At 33.8% G+C, this 22,272-nt stretch overlaps 1 protein-coding gene across 1 annotated transcript in view; it reads left to right on the forward strand.

Moving 5' to 3' along the window:
- LOC148945341 (dual 3',5'-cyclic-AMP and -GMP phosphodiesterase 11-like) overlaps positions 1–22,272 on the forward strand; it is a 256,119-nt gene that overhangs the window by 6,279 nt on the left and 227,568 nt on the right. The gene's annotated exons all lie outside the window — the stretch shown is intronic.

Raw genomic sequence — 22,272 nt, forward strand, 5'->3', positions numbered from 1 at the left:
AAAAGGCATTTCAGAACATTTTCTTTTCTTAATTTCCCTCGTAAACACATTTTACAAGTTGAAGCACCCATCTTTTTCACCCACAACTTTACTATACTGCCTTTTTGAATGCTCCAACGCACGGATATACTCTTCAAAAGACATTTAAGAACAAGTTGTTTTTTTAATGTCCTTACAAAACCCATTTTACAACTTGAAGTAGCCATACTTTTCACCCACAACTTTACTTTACAGCTTTTTGAATGCTCCAACACCAAGCAATACTTTTCAAATAGTATTTCAGAAGAATACACCCTACTAGTGTCCTTCCTAAACCCGCTTTACAAGTTGTAGGACCGAACCCTTACACACAAAACTTTACTTTACAGCTTTTTGAATGCTCCAACACCAGGCAATACTTTTCAAAGGCATTTCAGAACCAGTTCTTTTCTTAGTGTCTTTTCTAAGCACGCTTTACAATTTGTTGTATCTATCCTTTTCACCCAAAATTTTACTTTACAGCTTTTTAATTGCCCCAAAACCAAGGAATACTTTTCAAATGGCATTTCACAACAAATTGTTTACTTAATGTCCTTCCTATCCCCATTTTACAAGTTGAAATACCCATCCTTTTTACCCACAACTTTACTTAAACAGCGTTTTGAATACCCCAACACCAAGCAATACTTTTAAAATGGCATTTGAGAACAAGTTCTTTTCTTAATGTCCATCATAAACCCGTTTTACAAGTTGAGGAACCCATCCTTTTTACCCACAACTTTACTTTACACATTTTTGAATGCCCCAACACCAAGCAATACTTTTCAAAGGCATTTCAGAACAAGTTCTTTTCTTAATGTCCATCCTAAACCCATTTTACAAGTTGAAGTACCCTTCCTTTTCACCCACAACTTTACTTTACAGCTTTTTGAATGCTCCAACACCAAGCAATACTTTTCAAAGGCATTTCAGAACAAGTTCTTTTCTTAATGACCCTCCTAAACCTATTTTACAAGTTGAAGTACCCATCCTTTTCACCCACAACTTTACTTTACAGCTTTTTGAATGCCCCAACACCAAGCAATACCTTTCAAAAGGCTTTTCAGAACAAGTTCTTTTCTTAACGTCCCTCCTAAACCCATTTTACAAGTTGAAGTACCCATCCTTTTCACCCACAACTTTACTTTACAGCTTTTTGAATGCCCCAACACCAAGAAATACTTTTCAAAAGGCATTTCAGAACTAGTTCTTTTCTTAATGTCCTTCCTAAACCAATTTTAAAAATTGAACTACCCATTCCTTTTACCCCCAGATTTATTTTACATCTTTTTGAATACAGCAAAACAAGGTAAGTATTTTCAAAAGATATTTAAGAACAAGTTCTTTTCTAAGTTTCCCTCTTAATCGCATTCCAGTAGCTTAATCATCCTAATTTTTAACAAACTGCGTTACTTTACAGGTTTTTTAATGCTCCAACCCCAAGCACTATATTCCAAAGGACATTTCACAATAAAATCTTTTCATTATCTCACTCCTAAACCCACTTTACAAGTTGAATTATCCATCCTTGAAACGCACAACTTTACTTTACAGCTTTTTGACTTCTCAAACACCCAGCAATACTTTTCAAAGGGCATTTCACAACAAGTACTTTTCTTAATCTTCATCCTAAACCCATTTTACAAGTTGAAGCACCCATCCTTTTCACCCACAACTTTACTTTACAGCTTTTTGAATTCCCCAACACCAAGCAATATTTTTCAAAAGGCATTTCACAACAAGCTCTTCTCATGATGTCCCTCCTAAACCCGTTTTACAAGTTAAAGTTCCCATTCTTTTCACCCGCAGCTTTACTTTACAGCTTTTTGAAAGCCCCAACACCAAGCAATACTTTTCAAATGGCATTTCACAACAATTTCTATTCTTAATGTCCTTCCTAAACCCCTCTTACAAATTGAAGTACCCATCCTTTTCACCCACAACTTTACTTTACAGCTTTTGAATGCTCCAACACCAAGCAATACATTTCAAAAGGCATTTCAGAACAATTTCTTTTCTTAATTTCCCTCCTAAACCCATTTTACAAGTTGAAGTATCCATCCTTTTCACCTACAACTTTACTATACTGCTTTTTTGAATGCTCCAACGCCCAGCAATACTTTTCAAAAGGCATTTAAGAACAAGTTATTTTCTTAATGTACTTCCTAAACACATTTTACAAGTTGAATTACCCATCCTTTTCACCCCCAACTTTACTTTAATGCTTTTTTAATACTCCAAAACCAATAAATACTTTTCAACGGGCATGTGACAACAATGTAATTTCTTCTTGTTCCTCCTAAACCCATGTTAAAAGTGGATGTAACCATCCTTTTTCCCGATAACTTTACTTTACAGCTTTTTGAATGCCGAAACACCAAGCAATACTTTTAAAAAGGAACTTCAGAACAAGTTATTTTCTTAATGGCCCTCATAAACCCATTTTACAAGTTGAAGTACCCATCCTTTTCACCACAACTTTACTTTACAACTTTTTTGCACACCACAATATCATGCAAGGTTCCACTTCAGTTCAGATTTTTCTCAAAGAGATAAAAAAATTTAAAATACTGTTCCAAAATTTTTCATAGAAGATAGAAAGTTCAAGTTATCTTCTGAATTTTATTAAAGAACTTAGAGTTCAATTCTAATTTCCCCAGAGAAAATAAAAATCTGCCACTTCAGTTCTTAATTTCACAAAGACACAAGGAAATTTAAAGTTCTATTTGAAATCTTTCCGTAGGAGATAGAAAAAGCTATACCATAGTTGTAAATATTTTCCCGGAAGATACAAAGTTCTACTTCAATTTTAAATTTTCTCTACGAAGTGAAGAAAAGTTCAAGTTCTAGTCTGAATTTTCTCAATGAAAAAAGAAATTAGTTATTGATCAATTCTATTTTTCCAAATAATATAAAAAGGTTCCACTTCAGTTCAGATTTTTCTCAAAGAGATGAAAAAATTTAAAATACTGTTCCAAATTTTTCTTAGAACATAAAAAAGTTCAAGTTCTTTTCTGAATTTTACCAAAGAACACACTTTAATTCTAATTTCTCCAGAGAAAATAAAAATCTTCCACTTCAATTCTTTATTTCACAAAGACACAAAGAAATTTAAAGTTCTATTCTAAATTTTTCCTTTGACGATAGAAAAGTTATACCTTAGTTGTGGATATTTTCCCGAAAGATAAGCAGTTCTACTTCAATTTTAAATTTTCTCAACGAAGTGAAGAAAAGTTCAAGCTCTCTTCTGAATTTTCTCAATGAAAAAGAAATTAGTTATTGATTAATTCAATTTTTCCTAATAATATAAAAAAGTTCCACTTCAGTTCAGATTTTTCCCCAAAGACATAAATTTAAAGTTCTCCTCCAAATTTTTTGTAGAAGATAGAAAAGTTACACATTGATCGTGAATATTTCACTATGAAGATAAGGAGCTCCACTTTGATTCTGATATTTTTCCCAAAGACATAAAAATTTTTAAAATAACGTTCCAAATTTTAGCGTTGAAGATAGGAAAAGCTATTCTATGATTGTGAATATTTTCCAGGAAGATAAAAAGCCTCATTTTATTTCTAATTTTCTCATTGATGTGAAGGAAAGTTCAAGTTCTTTTCCTAATTATCCCTATGAAAAGAAATAAGTTACAGATCAATTCTATTTTTTCAATAAAAAAAAAAATTTCCACTTCAGTTCAGATTTTTCTCAAAGAGATGGAAAAATTTAAATTACTGTTCAAAATTTTTCATAAAAGATAGAAAAAGTTATACTTTGATCATGAAAAGTTAACTCAATTCTGAATTTTATTAAAGAACTTACAGTTCAATTCTAATTTCTCCAGAAAAAAAATAAAAATCTTCCACTTCAGTTCTTAATTTCACAAAGACACAAAGAAATTTAAAGTTCTCTTCTGAATTTTCTTAGAGAAAAGAAAAAAAGTTATAGTTCAATTCTAATTTTTTTCAAGGAAAATAAAAAATCTCCAACTTTTTAATAAACATTCTAAGCGCTTAACATGCTAACGTTTCCTAAGATAATAGAAATATAACAAAGTAATGCATAAAATATTTTTATTGAAGTAACAACATGTAGTAACAACATAAAAATATGTTACAGACATTATTTTACATTCTTAACATCATTGAACAACATTGAACATTCTGAATCTGTTCCATAAAATAATTTATCGAGTTCTCTCTCTCTTGATACTAGAGTTACTCGCTTCTCTTAGTTCATAACCACTAGAATAATCATTCCTCCATTTTGAATCATATACAATTTTCACTGGGATGTCACCTACTGATTCAATACACGGTTCATCCTAGGTATTATTTGATTCATTGACTATATGATCAATAGTAGTAATAATGCTCACTTATGCTTCATTTTCCAATCAATTTGTCACTATATTAATGATTGATAATGTCTACCAGTGCTCTTTTTTATTTTACCAGCAATTACACGGTCGACTATCAGATTAGTTTTAAAGAGGCAAAAGTTTTGGCACGTTGACAAGATATGATTTATAATGTTGGTGCAAAAGTAGGCCCTTCCTTTACTTTCTGATTTTATTCGAATGCTAAAACCAGAACGATGACAATAAGATCTATCAACGGCTAACATGTTACCAGAACCAGTAGCTGGAGTTTGTCCATCTTCATCAACTATTATTTTTATGTTGGCATTCTCTTTGAGTACTAACATCTCTGGAAATGATACTTTCACATATCCACCTTTGAATGATGAAAATTCTTGACTACTCCAAAGGAATTTAACTCCTCACTGTCTTGACAACGTAGGCACACATTCCCAATAAGATCTCCACTACTACTTGTTTCATAGTTCAAATGAAAATCTCTTTAGACTCCCGCATAATTCCAAGATAACAAGTGATGTCATTTCTAATTCCTGACACTAAAGATCAATGAAGCCATATTTAAAAATAGAATATAAATTTTTCTCTCTGACCTAAAGAGCGTTTATCCCTCAGACCTAAGATCAAAGAAGCCATATTTGTTTCTTTATTCCCCTTTCGTAAATCAAAAATTCCCCTCGATTATGCAATCAATTTCTTAGAAATTCTCTCCCCTACGTGGATCGATAATCCTTGAATAAATTATAACCCGTCAGCGTCAGACTAAATTGTAGATGGCAGCACGTGTGTTCTCGTGGGAGCTCATGATAGGTTCCTACTGGGGGGAGGGGTCGGAGGAACGGGTTACAGGGAAGGATCTTTCCAATGAGGATGTTTCCTTGGGGAAGGAACATTTCTGTGAAGGGGGCGCCGGATATCCCAGTATTATTTTGAAGACGACCAGAAACTAAATTTAAAAAAACAAGTTTTTTCAACTGAAAGTAAGGAACAACATTAAAACTTAAAACAAACAGAAATTATTACGTATATGAGGGGTTCGCCCCCTAGTCAATAACTTGCCCTTTACGCTAAAGTTTATTTAGCACTTTCAAAAGAGCTATCTATTTCAATTAACCGGTCTTTGTGATCCAGGGGTTTGTGATTCTAACAAAATTTGGACTTTAGCGTAAAGAGCGAGGTATTGACTAGGTGTAAACTTCCTAATTTACGTAATAAAAACGTACAAATATAGAAGTTAGTTACGTAAGTTAGTTCGTAAGCTACGTCAGAAAAAAATTTTGAGAAAGCCATTTAGCCAAAACAAGTAAAATTAATATGCAAATTTCATTCTAATTGTTCATGTTCGGTGAGCCAAAATCAAAGCTGTATTAATTCAAAAATGTTCAGAAATTAAATTTAAAAAAAACAAGTTTTTTTTAACTGAAAGTAAGGAGCGACATTAAAACTTAAAACGAACAGAAATTATTTCGTATGTGAAAGGGGCCGTCCCCTCCTCAACGCCTCGCCCTTTATGCTAGTTTTTTATTGTGTTAAAAAATTAAGTTGTGAGACAAAGTCAAACTTAAGCGTAAAGAGTGAAGCGTTGAGGAGGGGACAGCCCCTTTCATATACGGAATAATTCCTGTTCGATTTTAAGTTTTAATGTCGATCCTTACTTTCAGTTGAAAAAACTTATTTTTTTAATTTAATTTTATAGATAGAAGCTTGGAACCTCTACTGTGGGGTTCTCTGATACGCTGAATCTGATGGCGTGATTTCCGTTCAAATTCTTTTACTTTTATGGGGTGTTGTTCATCTTTTTCGAAAATTTTGCAAAATTGGCAAATTTTCTCTGGTTTAAAAAATGGATAACACTATACTTAAAAAATATTATATATTTGGAATCAGCACAATGAGCTATTTTTTTGGTACATCTGTTGATAACAAAATTGATTCTAGATCATCAAGAATCTAATTTTGTTCTTTTGCTAACTTTTCATTTTCAGTTAGTAATACTTGATAAATAGATAGATGTTTTTGCCTGACTATTGGAATCTGGAAACGATTGTTATCTAAAAAGGTGCCTGCTTGCCTATTATCTTCATTGTAACGTAAAAGCAAGGAGAAATAAAGTATTTTATAAATGAAAGAAAAAAAAACGTTAAAGAACTTAAAGATTATTTGCAAATAGTTGTCTGCAGGTAAGAGAAAACAACTCCGAAAAATAATACCGTTTGTAAAAAAAAATAACAATTATAAAAATTTGAAGAAAATAAGTAGTTAAGTGAATTTAGTGCTAGACAAAGTAGTTTTAATACTGATTTGATGAAAAATGGCATTTTTTTTACAGAAATATCTATCCAGCGGGGAAATATTCTATTTTATGTCACAAATTTGCAAAATATGTCCCTTTTATGTCCCAAATTTCTAGAACATGTCCCTTTTTGGCCCTATTATGTCATTGTGTCCCGGCACGTCCTTTGGACATAAAATAAGTCCAGTTGGAGACCCTGCGCTTAACTTTGTGTTATAGTTTCTTTTATAGATAGAAACCTGTGTCGTCACTTTAAGGAAATGTAGAGAGGGAAAGGGACCTGGGGGCGGGCAATTTTGGTCTTTTTTCAATTTTCTCAACTAGAATGCCAAGAAAACGCATATTTTAATGAAAATACCCCAGAAAATATTTTCTAAATCTAGGGCGATCTACGGTGCAATTCCTCCTCCCCCCTTCATTGACACCCCTATTAGAAACTGGGCTACCGAATCGGGTAAATTTTTCGTTATTCATATTATTGACTTACAAATAAAGTTAACATACCACTCGATGCCTTTTTTTATGCTCTTTCCAAATATAATAATCATTTTTGTTGGAAATGAATTTTAACCACCACCCCCCACTCCTATATATACCAATTCAAGGTATATATTTGCACATTAGGGGGGGGGGAGTAGGGGGAAAGTTTAAACTTACCTCTCATTTAAAACAAATAAAATTTACCCCCACCCCCCTAATGTGCAAATATATGCCCTGAATATATATAGGGGTGGGGCTAAAATTCATTTCCGACAAAATTGATTATTTTATTTGGAAACAACCAGTCGATTCTCTCTCGACTCAATAGCTGCGTAGTCAGGGGAAGGGACTGTTATATATAAATATATATATATATATATATATATATATATATATATATATATATATATATATATATATATATATATATATATATATATATATATATATATATATATATATATATATATATATATATATATATATACATATATATATATATATATATATATATATATATATATATATATATATATATATATATACATATATATACATATATATATATATATATATATACTATATATATACATATATATATATATACTATCTCTCTCTCTCTCTCTGTCTCTCTATTTATTTCTCTCTCTTTCCATCTATCACTCTATCTATATATAACTATATCTCTCTCTATAACTCAATATCATCATATATATATATATATATATATATATATATATATATATATATATATATATATATATATATATATATATATATATATATAGTTCTTACTTAATAATATGCAACATATTTCTATTAATCAGATAATCATATTTCTTTCCATTGTTATCCACAATTTTTAGATCATTTCAAATAATACTTATTATAATTTTCTTTTTTTATTGAAATCTCTTGGCGTACTGTTTTTTTTTCTATTTTTTGACGCTAAGATTTCAATGTATCTATGTTTCTATCTAAGTATCTATGTCGAGTACTTTTTTCCAAAATGTTAAAGAAAGTTTGTCTTGGAAGCGATCGTTTGACCCTATAATTCGAGAGTGGAGGTTAAATGTTAGGTTTTGAAGGACGTATCCGCATTTAAATTATTTAGGTAAACTCGTATTGCCCGAAGAAAGGAAATAGCTGCCAAAATATATAAGTTGAAAAACGAGAATGTTAATTGTCTTGCTCAGCTTAATAGGAATCTATTAAGAAGTTTTTGGGCGAATTAATTTTTATTCCTTAAGTCGTTACCCCCGATGTGGTACATGCTACTTTTGTTTGTGCACCCTGGTTCCATAGGGGCAAAAACAGAGCTAAACATGGTTATACACATGATAAGAAGCATATGCTTTTAGATGCCTAAATCAAATACTGAATAATCCCGTATCTCCTCGAGAAGAAAAGAAAGCTGATTCGCTTTCTGGAAACCAATCTCCTCTGTTTCTGCTTTGATGTATCGTAACTCTGACAAGCTTTATGGGAAAGCTGTGTCAAAGTAATAAAACAATTAACAGGACAATGACATCCATTTTGTATTCCATTATAATTTTTTCTTAATAGGAAAGAAAGGCGTTTTCTTTCTATTCTTTCTCTTAGCCGAGTTGTTTTGCTAGTTTGATGCAGTTGATTAGCCTTTACTTTGCAACAAGTGTGTATTTACAGCATTTATATGACTACACTCAAGTTTTAATTATTTTATAAATTGAAAATAGAGTGAAACACCCTTACCATGCCGCCTAACAGCCCCAAAGTCTTTCAAATTTTTTTCCTCTCCAGAGAAATTTGTGTTTCTAAAATAGTATCGTTTCAGTTACCACTGCAAGTGTCGAAATGAAAGCCCCTTTCTTAAAGAAAGTGAGTGTCACGTGATATTGCAACATTTCATGACAATTTATGCTCTCGTCAATTTCCAAAAACAGAAGCATTCTTCTTCTTCGTCTCGGTGTCCTCGCTGAAGTAACTATATATTAGCATATTTTCCCTACGTAGTTAATTTTGTACCAATTTAACATTTTTGTTTGTTTGTTTTTGTTGGTGTTTTATTGGTTTTTAGTTTTATCTTGTTTTTTTTTTATCCTGTTCTTCTTGTGTGTCTTCCCTACTGAATACACTGTGTTTTTATAAAAGCGAAATATCCGCGTTGTTTTGCATTTGTGTTTTCTTTTCTCTCCACTGGCCACAGTCTCGTTTGTTTGTTTTTTTTTAGATTTTTTTCTTCGTCTTTTTGTTTATTATTTGGTGACACTAATGCATGATATTGCAATTCCAGGCACTGCGGCAGTAAGAAAACATAAGTATTATTGTACCCGTAAAATATTATGCGAGTGGAATTTTGAGTTGATTAGATGACATTAAAAACTAATTTTCTACTTACACCATACCCTTTATTGTCTGATCATTTAAAAATGAATTTCATAATTAAACCAAGGTATATTTCTACGGTTTCAAGCTCCTTAAAAAAGGAAAAAAAAAATCCAATATAATAGCATCGTCGAAGGCTTTTACTACCCGCCTTAACAAAATCTTGATCAGTTTAGAATTAGGTTAAAAAAAAAAAAAAAAAAAAAAAACACTGAGCGAATGTTAAAACTTAAAACTATTGTGGGTACTATAGTTAAAAGGAAATAGAAGGTATTGAAGTTTTTTTCCGAAGGACGAGTCGTGTTAATCTATATATATATATATATATATATATATATATATATATATATATATATATATATATATATATATATATATATATATATATATCTCTATAAATGTATCGATTCTACTGAATGACTGGTCATTCATTAGAATATATATTCAGTAGTATATATATATATATATATATATATATATATATATATATATATATATACTACTGAATATATATTCTAATGAATGACCAGTCATTCAGTAGAATCGATATATTTATAGAGAATATATATATATATATATATATATATATATATATATAAATATATATATATATATATATATATATATATATATATATATATATATATATATATATATATATATATATATATATATATATACCCTATAAATGTATCGATTCTACTGAATGACTGATCATTCAGTAGAATATATATTCCGCAGTATATATATATATATATATATATATATATATATATATATATATATATATATATATATATATATATAAATCCCTATAAATGTATCGATTCTACTTAATGACTGGTCATTTTTACCTCCTGGTTTGGGTGATATTGCCTTTAAAATTACTTCATTTTTTGTTCTTTGCCGACTGAGACTAGTCTCCTTTTATTGACGTTACGTTATATATTTCCATTAGCCCATTCGCCGTGTTTTACCGACAAATTTTTTTTATCCGAACTTAGTGAAAACATTGCGAGAGGGGTGTAATACCCCCATAGGTGACACTCCTGACGACAACTGTAGTACATGATACCAGTTCACCCCTTGCGATCGAGAACGCGTCCAGTAGGAGTGTATCACAAGGTTTTTCCGTCTGAAGTACCTTTAAAGGACATTTTTTTTAATCTAGTTTAAATAACAAGGAGTCAAACTCTAAGTACCTTTACTTGTATCAAAGTATAATCACCTACGGAACAAGTACTGACAAAACCTATCCTCTCCACACAAAAAAAGTGACCCTTTGTATACCTATGCGAACTTGGCAACTAAAAACCGTAGTTAAACAATTCATCCCGGTCTCTCGTCGCCTGAATCACGCTCTAGCATAATTTATTGGCTCGGAGCAAAGTATTTTGGCTCCGAGCGATTAAGGAGTACAGCACTTTGCGTCTAGAGGCGCTGAGGTACGCGGGGTCACTTTTGGAGAGTTTTGTCAGTACTTGTTCCGTAGGTGATTATACTTTGACTTGTATGGACTGCGTGACTTTTCCGGACCGATTGCAGAAACGTGCGGCATTACTTCCTCCTCAACTGCGAAGCTCAATGTATAGTTTTATGATACATAGTTATAGTTTTATGAATTCCCCAGGGGGGAACTGTTTGGGAGTAGGGAATTCTCCACGGAAAAATTTTTCAGGGGAAAATTTTTCCTGGGGAACATGCCGGACATGGACGCCCATAGGTTGAATTCCAGGGGGGGGGCAAACCTCGTCTAATTGGCACTTTGAATGATATATAATAGAAATCTGAACAAAAATATAAAAATAAGGTAGCATCATTCAGCCAGGGGGCGGGTGGGTGCCCCCCCTAGCTTCAATAATCAAATATTTTTGGAAAGACCACAGAATGAAAAGACATTAAATTGCGTAACGAGCAAAACACTGGTAATTGTAAAAGTATTTGTATGTATGTTAACATGCGATTACAACAATTCAAAAACCTTAAAAAAGTAAACCAAAAGTTTGAAGCTTAGTAGAAATCGCTGTTAGAAACTGGACTTCCTTTGATAATCAAATATATTTGAAGACACCGTAGAAAAATGAACATCTTTTTGAACGCAACAAGTTGTATAATGTCAGTAGGAAGGCCCAAAAAACGATAATTTGCAGCTATTACTTATGATTCTCTATTTTGACAAGAGACTACAACAATTAAAAAACCTTAAAACATAAAACCAAAATTTTGAAGCTTCATACATATCTTTATGAGAAATCGGACGAGCTTTAATAATCAAACATCCTTGAACAGCTTGCAGTATGAATTAAATTTTTTTTTTTTTAACTGAAAGTAAGGAGTGACGTTAAAACTTAAAATGAACAGAAATTATTCTGTATATGAAAGGGGCTGTCCCCTCCTGAACGCCTTGCTCTTTACGCTGAAGTTTTTTATTGTTTAAAATATACAGTTGTGAGAAAGTCAAACTTTAGCGTAAAGAGTGAGGCGTTGAGGAGGGGACAGCCCCTTTCATATACGAAATAATTTCTGGTCGTTTTAAGTTTTAACGTCGTTCCTTACTTTCAGTTAAAAACTTTTTTTTTATTTTAATTTTTGAACGTTTTTGAATTAATGCACGTTTTGATATTGGCTCACCGTCCATGAATATTTAAAGCAAAATTTGCATATTAATTTTAATTTTGTTTGGTTAAATGGCTTTCTCGAACGTTATTTAATTTTATTTACGAACGTTTTTATTAGTAATAAATATACGTAACTTACGAATTAACTTACGTAATGAACTTCTATATTCATATATTTTTAATACGTATATTAGGGGGTTCGCTTCCTAGTCAATACCTCGCTCTTTACGCTGAAGTTCGAATTTTGTTCTCTAAAATGACCCCTTAATCACAAAGGCCGTTAATTAGAACAAATAGCTCTTATGAAAGTACTGAAAAATCTTTGGCTTAAAGAGCGAGGTATTGACTAGGGGGCGAACCCAATCATATACGTAATATTTTTTTTTCGTTTTAAGTTTTGATGCTGCTTCTTACTTTCAGTTGAAAAACTTGTTTTTTTTTAATTGAATTTCTTATCTTTTTTTTAAATAATACTGGGAAATCCGACGCCCCTTCATAGCAATGTCCCTTCCCACATGAAAACTTCCTCCATGTAAAGATCCTCCCACATACCCCCTGACCCCCCCCTCCTACTACCAGAAAAAATCCCCCCTGAAAACGTCTGTATACTTCCCAATAACCAATACTATACGTTAACGTTGGGTAAAGTTTATAACTTTCAGCCGTCCCCCCGGGGACTTCAGGGGATTAAGTCAACCTAAAAGACATAGTTATCATATTTTCGACCATGCTGAACAAATTGTCTATCTAAAAATTTTGATCGGGGGACTTTGGGAAAAAATGAGCGTGGGAGGGGGCCTAGTTGCTCTCCATTTTTGGTCACTTAAAAAGGGCACTAAAACTTTTAATTTCCGTTCCAATGAACCCTCCCACGATATTCTAGGACCACTGGGTCGATACGATCACTCCTGAGGAAAAAAACAACAACAAAAAACAAACAAACACGTAGGCTATCCCTGATCTTTCTGGCAAAAAATACAAAATTCCACATTTTGCAGATATGAGCTTGAAACCGGTACAGTAGGGTTCTCTGATACGCTGAATCTGTTGGTGTGATTTTCATTAAGGTTCTATAACTTTTAGGGGGCCTTTTCCCCTTTTTTTGAAAATCATCCAAATTTTCTCAGGGACGTAACTTTTGATGGGTAGGACTAAACTTGATGAAACTTATATATTTGAAATCATCATTAAAATCTGATTCTTTTGATGTATCTATTGGTATCAAAACCCCCCTTTTTAGTGTTTTGGTTACTATTGAGCCGGGTCGCTCTTTACTTGCAGTTCGTTACCACGAACTGTTTGAAAGACATTAATTTGCGTAAAGAGCAAAAACGGGTAATTGCAAAAATATTTGTATATGTTTTAACAAGGGATTACAACAATTCAAAAACCTTAAAGAAGAAAATCAAAAGTTTGAAGCTTATAAGAAATCGTTGTTAGAAATTGAGGTACTGGTGCGTTATATGGACACTTTAAAAATGTCAAGTTTGATTAATGCTAATGAAATCAAATAAAATAGGATGAATATATAATAGTTTATAAACAAATTTGGGCTATATATTTGCACATTAGGGGGGGGGGTAAAGCATAGCATATATTAAATACTTAACCTAACCTAACTTCGGGCTATTATAAACAAATTTGGTTTATATATTTGCACTTTTTTTTGGAGGGGGGGGGGGTAAAGTATAGCATATATTAAATACGTTACCTAACCTAACCTAGGTACCATTTCCCCCCCTTAAACCCCAAAACACAATCGTTTCAATACTATAAATTATTGAGAAACCACGGCTTTGCAGTCATTTATGTATAGCGGTCTCTTGAGAATAGCCTGTTTGACGGGTTTTTCGTGACTGGTTTCCTTGTACAATATTTAAAAGTGTCCATATAGCGTACAAGTGGTGAAATTGGACATCACTTAATAATCAAATATCTTTGATTATTAAGTCTTGCACTTGCAAATATAGCCTCGGCTTCCTTATTCCGTTCGCTATAGTTAGTAACCCGGGCCTTTAGCTCTTGCAAAGAACAAACTCGTGCCTTTGGCCCTCACATGCTGTTTATCATGTCGTCTCAATCACATTTTATTTTATCGTTTCGTCAAATTCACATTTTCGTTTTTCATTCGAATTTTTATAATTTTTGTTTATTCCCACGGTCCCAAAAAGCATTTGGAATATTTGGTCCCTCTCGAAACAAATTTATACTTTCCTGCATGCTCTTTAGCATGCATTGGCAACCAGAATCATTATAAAAGTACCTGTCTTCCAAGATTAGTGTGGAAATGTTGTAATGCTAATGTTAATATTAGGCGATGCCAGCCGAATCATATTGTATTCGCAGACATTAGCAAGTGTAATATAGATCAATGAAACTCTGGATTTTTATGATCAAATTTTTTCTCAGTTCAGGGGCGGATCCAGGATTGTTTTAGGGGGGGAGGTGCAAAATAGGTTGATCCGATAAACTTGCGTTAGGAGCAAGGTTAATTAACGCAAACTTGCGTTAATTAAGTAAGTTACACTACTTTAGACTACGTTAGGGGGGCGTGCGCCCCCCTCACCCCCCTCTGGATCCGCCACTGTCTCATTTTGACTTGAAACGAACAGAAATTACTATGAATGAATAGAGTAAACTTAAAACAATCGGAAATTAAGTTAAAAGATAAAATCGAACTTAAAATGAGCAGAATCTACTATAAATGAATAAACGAAACCTTAGACGAACATAAATAAAAAAGAAATATCAAGATAAGCCAACATTAATTATTACAGATCAGCCCAAATGTTCGGAATCTGCGTATTTTAAAGTATCCCTGACTATAATTTAAAGGAGTTCCTTACGGGAGACCAATCCCCCACATTTGCAGGCATGCAAATGATAAATCTACCATTTCCTGATTTACCTTCGTTTCACGAAAAATCTTCGCGTTTCCTCCGCGTGGCATGTCTAATCGGAGAGACATTCAATGGAATAGCGTCAAACGTTTCTAGTTGCTGTGTAACCCAAGTTTTATCTTCCTCGACAATATTTCATATTGGATTTTTTTTTTCCCGCCCATACTCCACAAACGCTTGCATCCAATCTTCCAGTTTCTCTCAGTCGTAGAAAATCCAAACCAAGGAGATGTGTTCGCAGGATATGTTAGGTGTGTTCCAAGTGTTTCAAAATGGTGTTGTAAATGAAGGGTTGTAACCTGTGCGGGTTGATGGTCAGTGGAACCATTTAATGGTTATAGTTGGGACTTGTTGAGATAGTCTTATGAAGAGATTGATAGTGGACGGTATGGGGCAGAATATGTGCCACCAAAAAATGAAGAAAAGTGAGTTGGTTTGTTTTATTGATTAGGTAAATGTATTTCTGGCCACTTATTTGGCATTAGAACAGCTTCCAAAATATTTTTTTTAATTTGTTTCTCAGCCATTGCTTTTTACGCTCAATTATGTGTTAGCGCTGATGCGAAAATAACAGGAAATCCACCGGTTCTGTTTTTGGACTCAGAATTTTAACAATTTTTTTTTAAGCAAATGTCTATCTATTGAGCCGTGGTGCAAGTTGAAGGGGTGTTTCTCGTCCCCAGTTAGTATGTTCATTGAAAAGTATCCTTTTTTCGTGTTTGGCTAAAAAACGAAAGGAAACCAAAATTGCCGCTTCCGCTTGATTTTGAAAAATACATCCCCCCCAAACATTTTCGGAAATTGGCGCGACAGGTATTAAGGGCATTTTTGGTAAAATTCTACTTTAGCTACTTTTGGCTATCTTAGAAAGGGGTTAGATTGGGAAAATAAAACTTTCAGGGATGGGTCTACAGGCTAAAGTATGTCCCGGGAAGGTATTTTGAAGTACCTACCTGCACTCCTTCCCCCTCTAGAGGGTCCTAGCCTTTGATGACCTTAAGAAATATGTGTGCTATAAAAATGAAACCTTGCAAAATAGACTGTTTGCTTAAATGAACTACAACAAAACTGTTTTCAGCTTCACAACTTTGCTCAATCCTAATTTATAAGGTTTTAAAGATATGCAAATACATTTCCGGTAAATTTTTCGTTGTTCATATTATTGCTTACGAATAAAGTAAACATACCACTTGATGCCTTTTTTTATGCTCTTTCCAAATATAATAATCATTTTTGTCGGAAATGAGTTTTACACCCACCCTTATATATACCAATTCAGGGTATATATTAGCACACTAGGGGGTGGGTGGGGGGGGCAGTTTAAACTTACCCCTCATTTACATCAGAAATAAAATTTACCCCCACCCCCACCAAATGTGCAAATATATACCCTAAATTGGTATATATAGGGGTGGGGGTAAAATAAATTTCCGACAAAAGTGATTATTATATTTGGAAAAAGGGATAACGAGCGAAGGTAGTTACTTCAAAATACCTTCCCGGGACATAATTTAGCCTATAGACCCATACCTGAAAGTTTCATTTTCCTAACCTAAACCCTCTCCAAGATAGGCAAAAGTAGCTAAAGTAGAATTTTACCGCATTTTTTGTTTCAAAAAAGTAAATATAATTTTTCATTTGGGGTAAAACGTTGGTAAAAATATAGTTTAGTATCTCTCCGTTAATTTGGAAAATACAAATCTAAACGGAAAGTAATATCTAAACTACTAATTAATACCGTATTATTTGACGTGTAAGTGGCGTTTTTTCAGTATATTTCTTTGGGTCTCGTCTACACTTGAAACTTTTCAATATATATGATGCTTTACGGTGCTAAATTATGCTATATGGTGCTACACTCCATACTTACCGATTGAATAGATGATGCTATACGGTACTACATGGAGCTACACTAGAAACTTTCCAATTGAATATATTATGGTGCTATGCGGAAATTTCGGTACTTTCCCATTATATGGGCCTCTCTAAAAAGTCAAGTTTAGTTAGTACTAATGAAATAAAATAAAATAGAATGAATATATAATAGTTTATAAACAAATTTGGGCTATATATTTGTACATTAGGGGGGGGGGGTAAAGAATAGCATATATTAAATACGTAACCTAACCAACCTATTTACCTGTCCCCCCTAAACCCCAAAAAACCACAGTTTAATATCGTATACGCAATGCAAACCACTCTATCATTGCCTAGTCTACAGCGGTTAACCCTAGAGGCCCATATAATGGGAAAGTGCCGAAATTTCTAACATGCATGGGCAATGAATTCGTGTAATCAGATTTAGATATGGAATATTAAACAAAACCTTACTTTTCGTTGCACAGAGACTGCGCTCAAAAACTTGAATTAGCATCATTTAGCAGATTTGGACCTTTTCTGAGTAAGGGAAAACTGTCCTCTAGAGAGAAACAAATTATTTCTTATTCTATTTTTTAGCGAATACTTTTTCAGTACTATCTCCAAATGCCTTCAATGGTATATTCTTTTATGTTGTATGTGGTTTTACCCATTGTCCAGTTTTTGCCTATGCGTAATTTTCCCTTTCGTCATCGTATCCGTTTGTTCATTCAACAATTAGAAAATGACTATAATAAAGTAGCAGCGCAAAAGTTGTAATGATGACTATAAATCATGTCTATATTATAAAATAATCACTAACCTGACTGTAATATGTGGAATAGACAAAACTTCCTCCTGGCAAAACCAGTACTACTTATAAATCATTGGCGTAAGAAGACGTATTGAACTTGGTCTAAACTTTGGATGGAAAAATCAAATTTCTATAACTATTCTCTGAATTTTTTGAACCCGTATATGCGATAACTTAAAACCAGTATATGGCATAACTTAAAACCCTTTCCCTGAGGGTTGTGGGGGAGTGTCCTCCTCAAAAACATATTTTCTATATGGAAATCAACTACGCTGAACAAAAAGGCTATCTCAAAATTTGATTGGATGTGTTTGGGGGAATGATGGGTGGGGGGGGGGCTAGTTTCCCTCCAATCACTTTCGACTATTAAAAAGTGCACTAGCCCTTTGAATTTCGAATCGAATGAGCCTTTTTTGAAGTTTCTAGGACAACGCATTCTATAAAAACCTTATATACCCCCAGGGCATAACGTAAAACCCTTGCCCCGAGGGTTTTGGGGGAGTGTCCTCCTCAAAAACATTTTTTATCTGGAAATCAACTACGCTGAACAAAATGGCTATCTCAAAATTTTGATTGGATGTGTTTGGGGGAATGATGGGCGTGGGGGGGGGGTTTAGTTGCCCTCCAGTCACTTTTGACTATTAAAAAGAGCACTAGCCACTCCAATTTCCAATCGAATGAGCCCCTTTTGAAGTTTCTACGACATCCCCTTCGATACGAAGTGTCCGGGTATGGAGGAAAAAAAAATAATAACGCATTGTGCCCACATCGTTCTTTACTTAGGCAGCGCGATCGCGCTGCCGATGATTGGTCTAAATGCCAGATTTCGAAACCATAGCACAACGCCAAGGATCGTTTCTGATGAACACCAACAGCTGGAGTCAGAGTTCAGAGAGAGTACTGTACTGCTGGCTGCGCTAGATTCGACAGTGCTTCATTAAGGATACAGTTGCCTGGCGGGTCTGTTGAGCCTGACTTCTCACTGGCATGATCCAGTAATGTCAGTAGTACTTCCTGAATACTTCGACTCCACCACTTGTTCTATTTTCTGGTTGTCGTATCCTAGGTCAAGTGGAGGTCGTCTTCGCCACACTTTTGGCTTTCTTAGCATTATATTTAGGCTAAACCGCAAGAGATTTGGAGGTTGGATTTTACAGACGATATCAGACATCTAGAGTCCTGCAAGCAAAACCTCAACCAAAGTCGGTGACATTGCCGAACCCTTTGGCCTAAATATAATGCTAACAAAATATAAATGTTTTTACTTTTATAACTTTAATAAATCAAATAATATTAACATTTTGATTACTAAATATCAGTATATGTATATAAAACAGACAATGAGCATTCATTTGTATTTTTTTTATTAAAGTGTAAATTATGTTCTGGCCATGGAAGGTATAGGAGGTTTGGGCCCTACTTGTGTTAATTTCTGCTCGTCTCGAGTTTGACTCGGTTATTTATTGTAACTTCTGTTTGTCTTGGGTTTCATTTATTTTATCGATGCTGATTTGTGGTAGTTTCACGCTTGGTAGATTATTTGATTTTATTTTTGCTCATTTTTTGCTTAATGAAGTTCTTTACTTTTCTTTGAAAAACTTATTTTGTAATTAATGACTTGGAAAGAGACTTCTTGCGTTCGAAAACATGTGTTTAAGACGTAATCTAAATATCCACTGGACCCAATAATATAACAGACTTTACTGTACGACAGAGACGTCTCAACCACTGATAACCGAATGGACGAAAGATCGGAAGCGGAGATATCTCGGGTACATGATTTGCATGTCCGAAACTCGACTACCAAAAGTCGTCCTCAAGTGGTAGTTTTGTAACTAGCTGCATAGGCTCTTCTCCACTTTGGGTGTTTGCGTCTACAATTCAGTTGTTAGTTACATGACTCAAGATCTTCGACCGTCAGAAGGGTATATAACTGTTGGGGAGATGGGTTTAACTGACGCCTTGGTTTAGACATTGATGCCATCTTTCCACAAAATGAAATAGTATCCAGCTATGCCTATTTAATGTCGGGGCCACTCTTTTCTTCTCATTAAAGTAAATGCAGCCTTCCTGGCACTGAGCAAGCTTTCCTTCGCTCGTGATCGATAACATTCTAACAAATCCAACTTTTGTTGCGACTGATCATTTTTTCTTGTTGTATTTTGTGTTCATAGTAACAGTGGCGTCGATTTATGAAGATTTAGGGTGGTGGGAAGGGGTGGGGATAAAATTTATTTATTAGAATCTGGGGGGGGGGGGTAAACTTGCTGTTTAGATTTTTTTTTCAATGAAAGCACAAAAAAGGAATTTTTCAGTGGGATTCCCCAAAAAGGTATTTTCAAAATCTGGGGGATGGAAAAAAATTTAGGGGACACATACCCACTGCCCCCTTCCTCAATCGAAGCCATTGCATAGGAAGCTCAAAATCGTTATTTGATCGTTGTAACTACGTCAACATGTTTATCTCGCCGAAGGCCATTTCATTATCATATTATTGCGGATAGGGACTGCGGATGAGGACATAATAAAATATTGTAAGAAACTTTTAAACCCCCTTTTGCGATTAATATTCTGCTTCGGCGAAAGCCCCTAACACGCACCAAGCAATGTTTGGTCGGAGAGAGAAGTCCGATTGGAGTGTGGATCGTACCTTTGAAAATGAAGGAAGCGGGAATTTCCCAAGACCTTTGGAGTTAGAGTACAAATAAAATATGCCAAAGTTGTAGTATTTGATGTCAGTGTTGATAAAAAAAAAGATTCATTTGGTTTTATTCATATTGGATCCTGCTTTCATAAAAAGAAAGCTATTTAAACTTAAGATAATATTTTGAATATTTATTATTACGCTTGTGACGAAACCATGGCTCCTCAGGGGTATCGCCTTTGACTCAAACCAAGGACCCAAAGCCAATATGACATACATACAGGTAGGAAAATTAATCACAGACAGGGAGAGGTGGGCTCGACGTGCCCTGTGCATATACTGTCTTTTGCTTAGGAAACCTTAGGAATCACAAAAAGCTATAGCAATCTACAATCCATGCCTGTGCTTAACGTAGGCTTAGATGCTCTCTTGCTTCAATTAAAATTCTTTAATGACTTTTCCCTCTTTTTGTTTTTATTACCTATGTGGGCATAATTAACCAAACTCTAGAGAAGCAGTTTTATCATTTACAATGTATCTGCCATCATTTTTTGCAACCGATTCGCTGACTTCTCTGCAATTAAGAAAAGGCGCAATTAAAGCTGATGAAGAAAGGGACATCAGAAAATATATTTTGGGATGGATTTATTTCGCTTGTGAGTGTCATTTGAGACCTAATTGACTATTTTTGTAATTTGAAGAATCTCTTTTTGTGGCTTATTTTAAGCTAAAAGAACATACCAAATCTTTTGTATAGGTACATGACATAAAAATTATTAATAAAAACATATTGCAAGAAAATTGCAACCCTTGCCAATAGAGAGCAGAGCTCGATGTGTCAACTTAGCAAATAAATAAATGAGAAGCTACGCCGAGTAAGACACAAATCTTCAGACAAAATAGAAAAGTAAGAAGATCAAACGAGAAAATATGAGACCAAAGGCAGGAGAAAAAAAGGTATTACTCCATCCCGGAGGTCCCTTATGCACATGTCCCTGGCCTACATTATTTATTAGTTAAATGAGATTTAATCTTGGGTCAGGAGTTTGTGTTCATGTTGTGGGATAAAAAAAAAAACAAGATAAGAGATACGCGCTTTACAAATGGGTTTATTAGGGCAGTTCAGAAGTCCAATTGATTTTAATTCTTAATTTACTTTAACTTAATGACGAAGGAAAATGCTTTATTTATTACTATGCAGCCAATCTTATAAGAATATCCTACAATAATATTGATTAGTTTTATGTTTAACACCAACATGAAACAAAAACGATCCGCCATCTAACTACTTATTTTAGGAGCCAATGTAAGTAACATAAATACTGAAATGTATTCCTAAACCTCCCCCGCACCTAAGCAAAAAAGAAAGAAAATAAGGGGTGAACATAATTTCCCACTAGATGACAAGTGGAGTAAAATCAAAACATGCAACATGTCTACCTAGCGACTTTTCTGTTGTCTTTTTCATGTTGTTAATCGACTTGATAACGGGACCTGTTTCATCAGGGTACACATTTTACTTTTAATTACAACGGATCTCCCATGACTCATGTAGTTAATACGTTTAACTCGGCACATGCTTCCAATCCTCTAATTCTTCACTTTAAGTTTTTTTAAATAGCTTCTTTTCATTTATTTAGTTCTATTGATTATTTTTCTACTTTTTTTGTCATTGTTTAGTAGTATGCTCGTGCAAGCTTAGCTGTTTGTATCTACTGATTAAATTGTTGGCATTTTCTTCTCTAGTTGTGTGACTCTGCAAAGATTGTCAGCGGATGAAGGTCTACTAAAGGAATCTTTCCCACCTGTTAACTTATTTAGAAAAAAGATGGAGATATGCTCTTTCATTTTGGGTATGACGAAATAAAATGCGTATTCATAGTGATCAGTGACTTGTGATTCTTGGTGA

This window comes from Artemia sp. Qi Xiang Cuo, chromosome 13 (assembly GCF_049724085.1).
Source record: "Artemia sp. Qi Xiang Cuo chromosome 13, ASM4972408v1, whole genome shotgun sequence".
Classification (NCBI taxonomy): Eukaryota; Metazoa; Arthropoda; class Branchiopoda; order Anostraca; family Artemiidae; genus Artemia; species Artemia sp. Qi Xiang Cuo.